This window comes from Ornithorhynchus anatinus, chromosome X1 (assembly GCF_004115215.2).
Source record: "Ornithorhynchus anatinus isolate Pmale09 chromosome X1, mOrnAna1.pri.v4, whole genome shotgun sequence".
NCBI lineage: Eukaryota > Metazoa > Chordata > Mammalia > Monotremata > Ornithorhynchidae > Ornithorhynchus > Ornithorhynchus anatinus.
In genome coordinates, this window is record NC_041749.1 from 114566985 (window position 1) to 114580043 (window position 13059).

At 52.4% G+C, this 13059-nt stretch overlaps 1 non-coding gene across 1 annotated transcript; it reads right to left on the reverse strand.

Annotated features, from left to right (window-relative positions):
- Positions 1 to 6748: 6748 nt before the first annotated feature.
- On the reverse strand, positions 6749 to 6886 carry LOC114806824. The gene has a single exon (XR_003754882.1). It is a non-coding gene; the product is annotated as a small nucleolar RNA SNORA7 (small nucleolar RNA).
- Positions 6887 to 13059: the final 6173 nt, after the last annotated feature.

Consider the following 13059-nt stretch of genomic DNA (forward strand, 5'->3'; position numbering starts at 1 on the left):
GAGGAGCTGAGGGTGGGGTGAATATCAAGCACCCAAAGTGTACAGGTCCAAGTGCGTAAATGACGTAGAAGGGAGAGGGAGTCACGGAAAAGAAGGCTTAATCAGGGAAGGCTCGATTTCTTGGGATAGAAATTGCGAGGTTGTCTCCTCCGTTAGGAGCTGGGCTCAGAGGGGATGGAGACTGGGGTTCGATGCTCTGGCCAGGCCTGGAGGTAGCCAGCCCCAGACTGTGACAGGGAAAGATGACAGCAGCACCGTTGGGTGGGGAGAAAGCAGGGACAATGGACTTCACTGGGTCTTGGTTGGAGATTTTTTGGAGCGCATTTTGGGGCAGCCAGGCCACCTAGCTCTTGACCCTGTCCCTCTCTCCCCACAGTTCCTGTGACCCAATTTCCCCTGATACCTAAGGGGAGCTATTCCTGAGGAGCAGCGTGGCCTACTGGAAAGAGCCACAGGCCTGGGAGTGAGAGGCCCTGGGTTCTAATCCCGGCTCCATTAAGTGTCTACTGTGTGACCTTGGGCAAGTCAATTCACTTCTCTGTGCCTCCGTTTATTAAATGGTACTTATTGAGAGCTTACTGGGTGAAGAGCACTGTACTAAACGCTCGGAAAGTAAATACGGCAACAAATAGAGACAATCCCTACCCAACAACGGGCTCACTGTCTAGAAGGGGGGAGACAGACAACAAAACAAAACAAATCTCAGTTACCTCATCTGTATTATTATCCCAGGGAACGGACTGGTTCTGGGAAAAGGGTTGACTGACTTTCTAGCTGACTTACTCCCTTCTGCCAGGAAGAAAGATTCAGGAGAGGAGCAGGTTTGTGGAGGTTGAGCACATATGTGTGTGTTCTGGATAGAGTCTGTAGGGGTGTGTGAGCATGTGGGGAGCTCCTGGTGGCTGGAGAGCATGGACTGAGCAAGGCTGAGAGAGTGAATGGGGGTGCTTGTGTGGGGCTGAGGGTGACTGTGTTAGTTGTGTTAGTTGTGGTTGTGAGGCACTGAGAGTGACAAGTGTGTCCATCTGCATGACTACATGGGTGAGTGTGTTTGCAGGTGGTACTGACTGTGAGCATATGTGACTATATGGAGATGTATTCATTCATTCATTCATTCATTCAATAGTATTTATTGAGCGCTTACTATGTGCAGAGCACTGTACTAAGCGCTTGGGATGAACAAGTCGACAACAGATAGAGACAGTCCCTGCCGTTTGACGGGCTTACAGTCTAATCGGGGGAGACGGACAGACAAGAACAATGGCACTAAACAGCGTCAAGGGGAAGAACATCTCGTAAAAACAATGGCAACTAAATAGAATCAAGGCGATGTACAATTCATTAACAAAATAAATAGGGTAACGAAAATATATACAGTTGAGCGGACAAGTACAGTGCTGTGGGGATGGGAAGGGAGAGGTGGAGGAGCAGAGGGAGGAGTGTGTGTGTGTGTGTGTGTGTGAGTGAGTGTGTGAGTGTGTGTGAGAGTGTGTGTGTGTGTGTGTGTGTGTGTGTAAGAGAGAATGAGAGAATAAATGTGTATGACCCAGCACATCCAGGTAAGTAGGTAAGTATTAAAAGAGCACTGTTCTTGAACTTTGGGCCTCTGTAATGTGGGAGGAGGGGAGAAGGAGAGAATGATCTGATTGGATGGAGTCTGATTGTGTTGTATCTCGATGCTTAGCACAGTGTTTGGCACATAGTGAGAGCTTAGCAAATACCGTTATTATTGTTGTTATAAACATACCGGAACACTATTATATAGAGAGAACACTTGGTATTAAAGGAGTAGAGTGGATTGGTTCTGTCAAATGGGGCCTGTCTCATACAATGGAGCACTAAATGGGATTTATTTGAAATTAGTCCTTCAGACAAAGAGGGTTTGCTGTGTGTGTAGGTGTATGTGTGAGTATGTTTGTGTGTAAGGTGTGAAGTGTCTAGAGGGGGGAGGAGCCAGTATCCTCCCCTCTCTTTTTCCTCATTCCAGAGGAATACAACACCTCTGCTAGATCGGAAGGGTCTCGAGGTGGGACATCGTGCCAACCAACTCTAACGTATTCTCCAAGGCTTTAATACAGTGTTCTGCACACCGTAGGCACTCAGTAAATACTACCGACAGATCACAATTCAACACACTCTGCCACTGTCTGGAGCTAACCTGCCGACTTCTTTGTCTTTCTTGTCTCTTGCCAACCCTGCTAGGCTTCTCATTCACCTGCCTTCGGTTTCAGTATCAGGGTCACCGGCGGTGATTGAAGCGTACTGGGTGCTGAGCACTGTACTAGGTTCTTGGGGGGCACCTAAAAGAAGTAAAAGATAAGGTGCTTGCCTTCAAGGGGTTTTCAGTCTAATTCAGTTTCCTGTCTGGGGCATTGTTGGGGAGCCAGGGTCAGAGTGGTCTATGTCTGTCCTTTCTCTCTGCCCCACGACCTTGGTGGTCTATAGGATTGGGGAGCTGAAGGGACCCAAGAAAAAGGACGGGAGAAAGGGGAGGGAGGAAGGGCAGAGGGACAGTGGCTCCTTTCTGTTTTCATTCGTTCATTCATTCAATAGTATTTATTGAGCGCTTACTATGTGCAGAGCACTGTACTAAGCGCTTGGAATGTACAAATCGGCAACAGATAGAGACAGTCCCTGCCCTTTGATGGCCTTACAGTCTAATTGGGGGAGACGGACAGACAAGAACAATAGCAATAAATAGAGCCAAGGGGAAGAACATCTCATAAAAACAATGGCAACTAAATAGAATAAGGGTGATGTACATCTCATTAAACAAAATAAACAAAATAAATAGGGTGATAAAGATATAGACAGTCCAGCGGACGAGTACAGTGCTGAGGGGGTGGGACGGGAGAGGGGGAGGAGGAGAGAGAAAGGGGGGAGAAGAGGGTTTAGCTGCGGAGAGGTGAAGGGGGGGTAGAGGGAGCAGAGGGAAAAAGGGGGGAGCTCAGTTTGGGAAGGCCTCTTGGAGGAGGTGAGTTTTAAGTAGAGATTTGAAGAGGGGAAGAGAATTAGATTGTCTGAGGTGAGGAGGGAGGGCATTCCAGGACCGCGGGAGGATGTGGCCCGGGGGTCGACAGCGGGATAGGCGAGACCGAGGGACGGTGAGGAGGTGGGCGGCGGAGGAGCGGAGTGTGCGGGGTGGGCGGTAGAAAGAGAGAAGGGAGGAGAGGTAGGAAGGGGCAAGGTGATGGAGAGCCTCGAAGCCTAGAGTGAGGAGTTTTTGTTTGGAGCGGAGGTGATAGGCAACCACTGGAGGTGTTTAAGAAGGGGAGTGACATGCCCAGAGCATTTCTGCAGGAAGATGAGCCGGGCAGCAGAGTGAAGAATAGACTGGAGCGGGGCGAGAGAGGAGGAAGGGAGATCAGAGAGAAGGCTGACACTAGTCTAGCCGGGATATAACGAGAGCCTGTAGCAGTAAGGTAGCCGTTTGGGTGGAGTGGAAAGGGCGGATCATGGCGATATTGTAAAGGTGAAACCGGCAGGTCTTGGTAACGGATAGGATGTGTTGGGGTGAACGAGAGAGACGAGTCAAAGATGACACCGAGATTGCGGGACCGAGAGACGGGAAGGATGGTCATGCCATCCACGGTGATAGGGAAGTCTGGGAGAGGACCGGGCTTGGGAAGGAAGATGAGGAGCTCAGTCTTGCTCATGTTGAGTTTTAGGTGGCGGGCCGACATCCAGGTGGAGACGTCCTGGAGGCGGGAGGAGATGCGAGCCTGAAGGGAGGGGGAGAGGACAGGGGCAGAGATGTAGATCTGCATGTCATCTGCGTAGAGATGGTAGTCAAAGCCGTGAGAGCGAATGAGTTCACCGAGGGAGTGAGTGTAAATGGAGAACAGAAGAGGGCCAAGAACTGACCCTTGAGGTTTCATCCACTGAGGGAAGGACGGAACTCCCAGGATCTCCCCTCAGCTCCCAGACCTGAGAGTTCTTCTTCCATCTTTCCCCAGCCAATATGGGTGGGAGGAGCAACGAACCCTTCCTCTCCATCCAAATTGCTACCATGTTGGTCCAAGCACATGTTCAATCCCGCCTTGACTACTGCATCGGCATCCTCACTGACGTCCCTGGCCTCCAGCCTCTCCCCACTCCAGTCCAACTTCACTCTGCTGCCCGGGTAATTTTTCTAAAAAATTCCTGCTGCACACATCTTCCCATTCCTCAAAAACCTTCAATGGTTGCCCATCCACCTCTCCACCCCAGAGAATCTCCTGACCATTGGCATTAAGGCCCTCAGCTGGAGCTGTCTCTCCTCCTTGTGCACTTGCTGTGTGTGGAGCACTGTACTAGGTGCCTGGGAGAGAACAATACAGGAGAGTTGATGGCTATGTTCCCTGCCCGCAAGGAGCTTACATTCTAGAGCGGGAGCTTATAGTCTATCTGCCTATCCTCGCTCCTCTCCCACTACACCCCAGCTCACACACTTTTCTCCTCTCAAGCCAACCTACTTATTATATCCCACTTCTGTCTTTCTGCGGACCTCTTGCTCACACCCTCCCTTCTGCCTGGAACTTCCTCCCCCTTCACAGCTGGCAGACCACTGCTCTCCCATCTTCATAGCTCTTCTGAAACTACATCCCCTCCAGGAGGCCTTCCCTGATTAATCTCTCATCTCCCCAACCCATTCCCCCCAAACCGTCATCCTTTCCTCATCACCTAATCACTTGGGTACTCACCCTCTCCGCAAACTCATAAAACTGATGTACATAGCTTTAAACTCTGTTGCTTCCTTTGTAGTTTTAGTGTCTGTCTCCCCTGCAAAATTGTAAGCTCCTTGAAGTCAGGCATTGTGTCTACCAACCCTATTATACTCCCCCAAGTACATAGCAGAGAATGCTCAATAAATATAATTGTTTGATTGAACATAAATATTCTCCCCCCTTCCTCCCTGTTCCTTTCTTCCCTTTCCTCCACCCTGCCAGGAAATGTTCACACTGTGAGACCCCTGAAATAATAATGATAATAATGGTATTTGTTAAGTGCTTACTATGTGCCAAGGACTGTTCTAAGTGCTGGGTTAGATACAGGGTAATCATGTTGGACACATTCCCGGTCCCATATGGACCTCAATCTTAATCCCCATTTTACAGATGAGGGAACTGAGGCACAGAGAAGTGAAATGACTTGCCCAAGCTCACCCAGCAGACATGTGGCAGAGCCAGGATTAGAACCCATGTCCTCTGAGTCCCAAGCCCATGATCTTGTCACTAGGCTGCTTCCCTTATCGGAAAGAGATAGGTTGGTAGGAGAGAGTGTGGGTGGTGGACTCTGCAGATGGGTGTGGAAAAAGAGAGGGTCAAGTGCTGGGGGGAGGGGGGCTCCATTTTCTGGCCTTCCTCTGACACACAAAGGCCCCTAGGAGCAGGAGAAGCCCCAAAAGGAATGTGCCCTGGCCACCATGGAGGGCTCAGCCTTCACAGAAGAAATAGGGACTTGGATCAATCAGTGGTATTTACTGAGCACTTACTGTGTGCAGAGCACCTACTAAACGCTTGGGAGAGTGCACTACAACAGAGTTGATAGACACGATCCCTGCCCACAACAAGCTTTCAGCCTAGAGGCGGATTCATTTTCCTCCAAGACAGGCTGTTCAACTGTCTTCTCAACAAACCAAACCCCAGTTTGGTGGAAGGTGGGGGTGGATTTGTGTGCTGTTTCCCCACCTCCTTTCCACAGGCAGCAAGCCCAGACAGAGCAGGCTTGAGAAGACGTCTCTAGGAAGGTTAGTCATTGAATGAAAGATGCCCCCAGGACATACAAATTAGTTGCAAAATAATATGCAAATAAGTAGCTTCTTTGGCTGATGTTTTAACGTGGGGGGGGACACCTCGGTCCCCCCAGAGAGCAGCCCTCCCCTAGCCTGTCCCCACTGTGTCTTAGGTTTGCAGGATGCCAGCACCCCTGGACTCCCCCGCCCCCCAACTCCCATTTTGGAGTGGAGCTGGGGGCTCTGCAGGTCCCCCTATCTCTTCCCACCCCTCTCTCTCCCCAGCTTATTATGCATCTGGCTCTTCATCAGCATATGGCTCCCCCACCTGCTCAATTTATGCAAATGAGGGGGGGCTCTTTGCCTGTGTATCCCCCCCCCCCCCCGGCTGTCTGGGAGTGGGTCCTGGGGACAACCCAGCTGCTACGACTTTCTCCCCTCCTCCCCCGGACAGACCAGGCTGGATTTGCAGGCTACAGGTTAGGCCGCTGGAGTGGGCTGTTGAACATATCCACTAAGATCCTGCAGGCCACATGAAATGAAGCAGGGGGGCTAAGGCTCTCACCCCATCCCACACACCATTTCCCAGCCCTTAGGGAAGGAACTTCTAAAGTTGGAGTGGAGATGAGGGCCGTGGCTGGGGAGAATGGGAACCGGGGATCGGGGAGAGTCAGAATCATCTTCCAGACGAAGGAAGACTCCAAGGGGTCATTTGGTCCAGCCCCCTCCCTCCTGGCAGGCGAATGCCCAAACCATTCAAGACAATTCTTCATCCCCTCTAGATCCTGTAAAAACCTCTCTCCTTCCTCGTCTCGTCTTACGCTGTCGAGTCGTTTCCGACCCATAGAGACTCCATGGGCGCATCTCTCCCAGAGCGCTCTACCTCCATCTGCAATCGTTCTGGTAGCGTATCCGTAGAGTTTTCTTGGTAAAAATACGGAAGTGGTTTTCCATTGTCTCCTTCCACGCAGTAAACTTGAGTCTCTGCCCTCGACTCTCTCTCACGCTGCTGCTGCCCAGCACAGGTGAGTCTTGACCTGTAGCAGATTGCTTTCCACTCCCTAGCCACTGTCCAAGCTAGGAATGGAACGGGTATGCCCCTGCTTGACTCTCCCTCCCGTACCCAAGGCTGGCAGAGTACCGGAAACTCTCCAGGTGTGATCCCGAGAGGGGTCCTTCCTTCCTACAGACTTTTATTTTATTTATATTATTTTAATGTCTGTCTCCTCAGTCATTCAGTGGTATTTATTGAGGATCTACTGTGTGCAGGGCACTGTACTAAGCCCTTGGGGGAGTACAATACAACAGAGTGGATAGACAGGAAGTTCCTCAAGTTCCTCAAGGAACTTACAGACTAGAGGAGGGGACAGACATTAAATTACAGAATAATATGTACAGAAGTGCTGTGAGGGTGGGGAGAAAAATCCAAGTGCTTAAGGGATGCGGACCCAAGTGTAAAAGCGATGCAGAAGGGAGGGCGAATAGGGAAAGCAAGGGCTTAGCTGGGGAGTAAGAGCTGCCAGTAGGCAGGGATCGGATCAACCAACTCTATTGTATTGCACTCTCCCAAGTGCTTAGTACAGTGCTCTGCACACAGTAAGCCCTCAATAAATACCATTGATTGATTGATTGACTGATTTCCCTTTCAATTTCCCCCTGGAAACTGGTGGGAGCATGGAAGAGCTAAGCAGTTGATCCAGACAGGACCAAAACCAAAAACAGCTATCCCAAATGGGGTTCGGTTCTGTCTGCTCCCATAGGCAGGCAGAATGGGGGTTGGGGGGAAACAAATGGAAGCAGGGAAGGCAGAAGGAAAAGAAGAAAGGAATCTCACATTGTCTTCAGATGAGCAGAGCAGGGAGGAGAAGGAAACGGACACAGGAAAGGGTGAAAGGATAGGAAGTGGGAATGGGGAGATCACCTTTCTTCCTGGTTCCCAAACCTGAGTCCCATCCTCTGTGGCCCTCCTCCTACCCACAGCAAGTGGTGCCGTTTGCAACTGGAGAGTCGCAGCAGAAACCCAAGTGTCAGATGGTTGCCGGCTCCAAGTCGATCAATTATATTTATTAAGCTCTTACTGTGTACAGAACACTAAACTAAGCGCTTGTGAGAGTGCAATATAACAGAGTTGGTAGACACGCTCCCTACCCACAATGAGTTTACCGGGGGAGGAGCCCCTCACCCTGTTTTCCCTCCCTACAGCCTCTCTCAGGCACTTAGTCCTAACTCCAAAGCACTTAAGTAGTCACCCCACCTTCACCTTCACAGCCCTTATGTCCATATCTTTATACTTGGTTGCTTCCCCTACCTGTCATTTATTTTAATGCCTGTCTCCCGTGTTAGATTGTCATTTCCTTGTGGGCAGGGAATGTGTCTGCCAACTCTGTTGTATTCTACTCTCCCAAGCACTTAGTGCCGTGCTCTGCACACAGGAAGCGCTCAATAAGTACCACAAGTTGACTGACTGATTTCTGGACCCATACACCGGGATGATTTACATCGCAGAGCCCTCACTGTCACCAGGGTCTGGCACCTGCCCCTCTGAGGACTCTGCCAGCTTACTGTCTGGCCTCTTCTCCCCAGGACCTTCGGTAAACCCTCTCTCTCCCCTCATCCTCCCTGGGCCAGAGAATTGCATTTGGCATTGGGAAGGTGGAGGAGAAGGGGTGAAGGAAGGCCTCTCAGGACTGGGACCTGTCAAGAAAGGCCTGCCGATGCCCTAGGAGTGGCACCTGAAGACCCCACCCCAAATGTGAACCTCCGGGCTCCCTTTTCCAATCTCTGGATATCAGCAGACTCCTCTCTCCCTGCTACTGCCCCCTCATCTTCATCAGTCCCTTTGTCACCACCCCTGCCTTCCTTATTATCTCCTCCATCTCTCTGTCTTCCTGCCTTGTTCTATTATTCTCCCCTTCTTGCTGTGACTCTATCTACTCTCTCCTTTCCTGCCCCGGAGCAATCCTAGACATGCGGGGAGGTGGGAGGAGAGCTATCTCCCTTCCGTCTGGGTCATCTCTCCCTCTTTATTCATTCTACACAGCCTGGTACCCTTTTCCTCCCCTTTCATCTCTATCCTTCTCCCTCTATAGACAATTTCACCTTCTTCTTCACTCTCACTGGGAAAAGGCTCAACTTGCCCCACTCTTGGGTTCTTGCTGCCCTCCCAGACTCTTGCTTCCAAAAAGCCACCCCAGAACGGACTCATCCTCCTCATTCCATTCTCAGGACAAGTTTATTCAATTCATTCAAACGCTTAACTTCTCTGGGCCTCAGTTCCCTCATCTGTAAAATGTGAATTAACTGTGAGCCTCACGTGGGACAACCTGATTACCCTATATCTACCCCAGCGCTTAGAACAGTGCTCTGCACATAGTAAGCGCTTTACAAATACCAACATTATTATTATTATTATTTATTGAGTGCTTACTATGTGCAGAGCACTGTACTAAGCGCTTGGGAGAGTACAATACGACAATAAACAGACACATTCCCTGTCCACAGTGAGCTTACAGTCTACGGGGGGGAAACAGACATTAATACAAATAGATAAAATTACAGATATGTGCATAAGTGCTGTGAGGCTGGAAAGGGGGAAAAGCAAAGGGAGCAAGTCAGGGTAACGCAGAAGGGAGTGGGAGATGAGGAAAAGGGGGGCTTAGTCTGGGAAGGCCTCTCGGAGGAGTTGTGCCTTCACTAAGGTTTTGAAGGCAGGGAGAGTCATTGTCTGTGGGATTTGAGGACGCAGAGCATTCGAGGCCGGAGGCAGGTCATGGGCCAGGGGTCGACGGCGAGATAGACTAGATGGAGGCACAGTGAGAAGGTTAGCATTAGAGGAACGAAGTGTGCGGTCCGGATTGTAGTAGGAGAGTAGCGAGGTGAGGTAGGAGGGGGCAAGGGAATTGAGTTCTTTAAAGCCAATGGTGAGGAGTCTGCCAATGGAGCCAAGTGCTCCAAGACACGAAGCGGTCATACTAAGGACAAGATTTCCTGGCATGGAGAGTTCCAGCTATCACAGTGACTATCCCCCAGGAAAGGCCAGGTGAAAACTCCAGGCTCTATCAGCTCCCTGCCCTCCAAGTTCCAAGGTACCTGGGTCTTCTCTGCTTTCTCCCGACACTGTCTCTTTAAGTGGGTATGGCTGCTGCTGGGTCACTCTGGCTCCTTACTCAGCTATCTAGGTCACAGACAGTCAGCGGCCTTCTCCTCAGGCATGCTGACCGAGATTATGCCCCATCTCCCTGGCCCTTGCCCATCCCTCACTCCGGGTGGGGAGGCCGGGGGGGACGTCAGCTTGTATTAAGAGACAGGGAACCCACTGGACATCTTCCCACAGCTCATCTTCCCCAGAATTCCTCTCTCCTCTTTCCGTTTCCCCAACCACTGAGAAGCAGTGACCCGAGGCTCTTCTCTCCCCCCTCAAATCGACCCTTTCCCTTAGGGTCCAGGTATATTCCCGGCACCAGGCACAGACCCACAGGCCAGGGAGCTGAAGGGCAGAGCAGATGGCAAGCGGGAAGTCCCCAGGGCTCCATCCAGCCTGGCACCCTCATTCCCTCCAGGTGGCTGGAAGAGTGGGGCGGGAGGGGCGGGGGACCAACAGACCACCAAGTCCTCTGCTCAGCTGAGGAACAGGACTGGGGAAGAGCCCCCTCCCCACCAGTTCAGAGAAGCAGCGTGGCTCAGTGGAAAGAGCATGGGCTTTGGAGTCAGGGCTCATGAGTTCGAATCCCAGCTCTGCCACTTGTCGGCTGTGTGACTGTGGGCAAGTCACTTAACTTCTCTGTGCCTCAGTTCCCTCATCTGTAAAATGGGGATTAAGACTGTGAGCCCCACGTGGGACAACCTGATTCCCCTATGTCTACCCCAGCGCTTAGAACAGTGCTCGGCACATAGTAAGCGCTTAACAAATACCAACATTATTATTATTATTAGTTCTCTGTCCACCACCGACTCCTGGCAAAGCAGTGGGAGGGCTACGCAGCAGGAAAGTCCTTCTGACAGCTGTGTGGGGAGGAGGAAATTTCACTCTTGGGTGCTTGGGAGGGACTCTGTGGGGAAAGAGAAGATTGTTTAAGAAAAGCTGAGATCCAAGCTGCCAGGAAAGGCCTAGATGGGGTGAGGGGCTGTGTTCCTTCATTGGGTGCCACAAAATGCCACCAATGTGTCCTGTGGCAGGGAGACCAGGGGAAGGGACAGGGTCAGAGCCAACTCCAAGGAGGGCCTATCTGAGCAGCTGGGAAACTCCAAAGGGTGGGTAGTGACAGCCCTGAACGCACCCGAGTGAAAGTCTGCTCTGCCTTTGACCCCAGCCCAGGCCTCTCTGGGTCCAGGAGTCCAGACCGCAGGACCAGGCCCCCTGGAGAAGAGGCCACTTTGGACTAAACCACGAAGGGAATCCCATGTCCAGCTTCTCATCTTCTTCCTGGTCCTTCCTAGGCTTGTTGCTGGACCCTGGAGAGGGATGGAGGAAGAGAGGTAGGGAAACAGGGAGCAGAGCAGGTTGCCAGCAGTCACCGACTATTGATCTGACACTCCCATGGTTCCTGTGCATGATGGTACTGGCCTCTGCGATCCAAGAAGCTGCCTGAGTCCAAGGGCCACCGATTGATAAACCAATCATTGGTATTTATTGAGTGCTTACTGTGTGCAGAGCACTGGACTAAGTGCTTGGGAGAGTGCAGTACAATAGAGTTGGTAGACATGATCCCTGCCCACAGGAAGCTCTCCGGTCTAGCGCAGCCAGCCCCATCTCTCGTGCTCTGGACCATCGGAGCACAGACGAGGGAAAAGTCTCGTAGAAACCAGGAGGGACACCAGAGGAGCAACCCCGGACACAAGCTCTCCCCTGTGTCAGTCCTCCCCTCCCCTCCAGGCCCATGTCCCTCCCCAAATGTTGAGCTGCTTACCCCTCACAGGGGGCTGTCTCCAGTGCTTCTTCCTCAATGCCCAGGACTTCTCCTCTCCACCCCCTGCCCAGCTGGGGGACTTGCTGTAATGGAGGCTGTGAGCTTTCCTGCTTACCTCAACCTACAGGCCAACTACAGAGAGAAAGGGACACTGACTGGGCACTTCCCAGCCATTTCCACCCTCATTGGCCTGCAGCTAGAAGGGGAGGGACAGGGTTCCCTGGACAACCTCCCCACCTCTACACATACATACACACACACACAAACACTTGCACACACACTTTCCCAGGATCCCTACCCTCCTTACTATGCGGAGGGCATGACCGGCTTGTCCGGCAAACACCGCAAGGGTCTACACGTTATCCAGATAACTGAGGGATAATGACCCAGCAATTTCCACACTCTCCCCGAAGAAACACACTCTGACGGAAGAATCTGGATCATTTGGGTCCAAGTTCCATTTTCCAGGAGTGATTTATTTGACTCGATTTCGCGGGTGGTCACGGCCCTCCTGCCCCTGCCTCTCGGAGTCCCCGGATACGCCCGCACGCTTGCCCGGCCGGTGCGACGGGGGCACGGAGCCCAGGGGAAGGAGGAGACGTGGCTGGTTGCTGAGAGCACATCGTCTCAAACAGACCCCACCCCCGGGGCTTCTCCATGGCAGCTAGATTTCCTGAATTCTTTCATTCTTTGCCCGCTCATGGCGGGAGATGGGCAGGAGCCGCCCTGGGCACTGTGGGTGACGGAGAAAGACAAAGGAGAGCCGGCAAGGGTGGGAATGGGGCACCTGGCATCGGAGGGGCCAGGGAGGAGAGAAAACCACCTTGCCCATCTGGGAAAGCCACAGCAGCCGGGGAGCCCGGAGCCGGTGCCCAGCACCGATTAAGATGCGTGAAGGATACGTGGGGGGCGGGGTGAGCGGAGAACAAAAATGAGAGTGGTGGCAGAGGGCTGGAGGGCCTCATTACCATATTCAAATCTAATTAATTCTCCTTTGCATAGGAAGGCCAAATCAGGCGTGGAACCAGACCTGGGGATGAGGCCGCCCCTTGGCCCCACGCTGGATGCTGGCCAGGGTTGTCAGGGGAGGGGGGAGGGAGAACGGGAGCCGGCAGGGGGGTGGGGGCGGGAATGGGAGAGGAGAGGAGGCGGCCATTTTGCAGCACCAGCACAAACCCACAACATGGCTCCATCTTTCCTTTCCCCTCCGCCTAGGAGCGACTGCCTCCGGGTGCCCTACTTTCGTCAGCCGCTGAGGGGATGCAGAAGGGAAGCGCACGTGCACCCGAGAGAGCCCCCAGCCTGCTGGCCCCACTCACTCCTAGCAGCCGGGCGGCTCACTGCCAATGGCAGACAAGGGGGCTTTGATTGGAATCTAAGTTTCCAAGGGTGATGTGTGTGCGTGTGTGTGTAGCCACACACGTGCATGGGCCCTGGGAG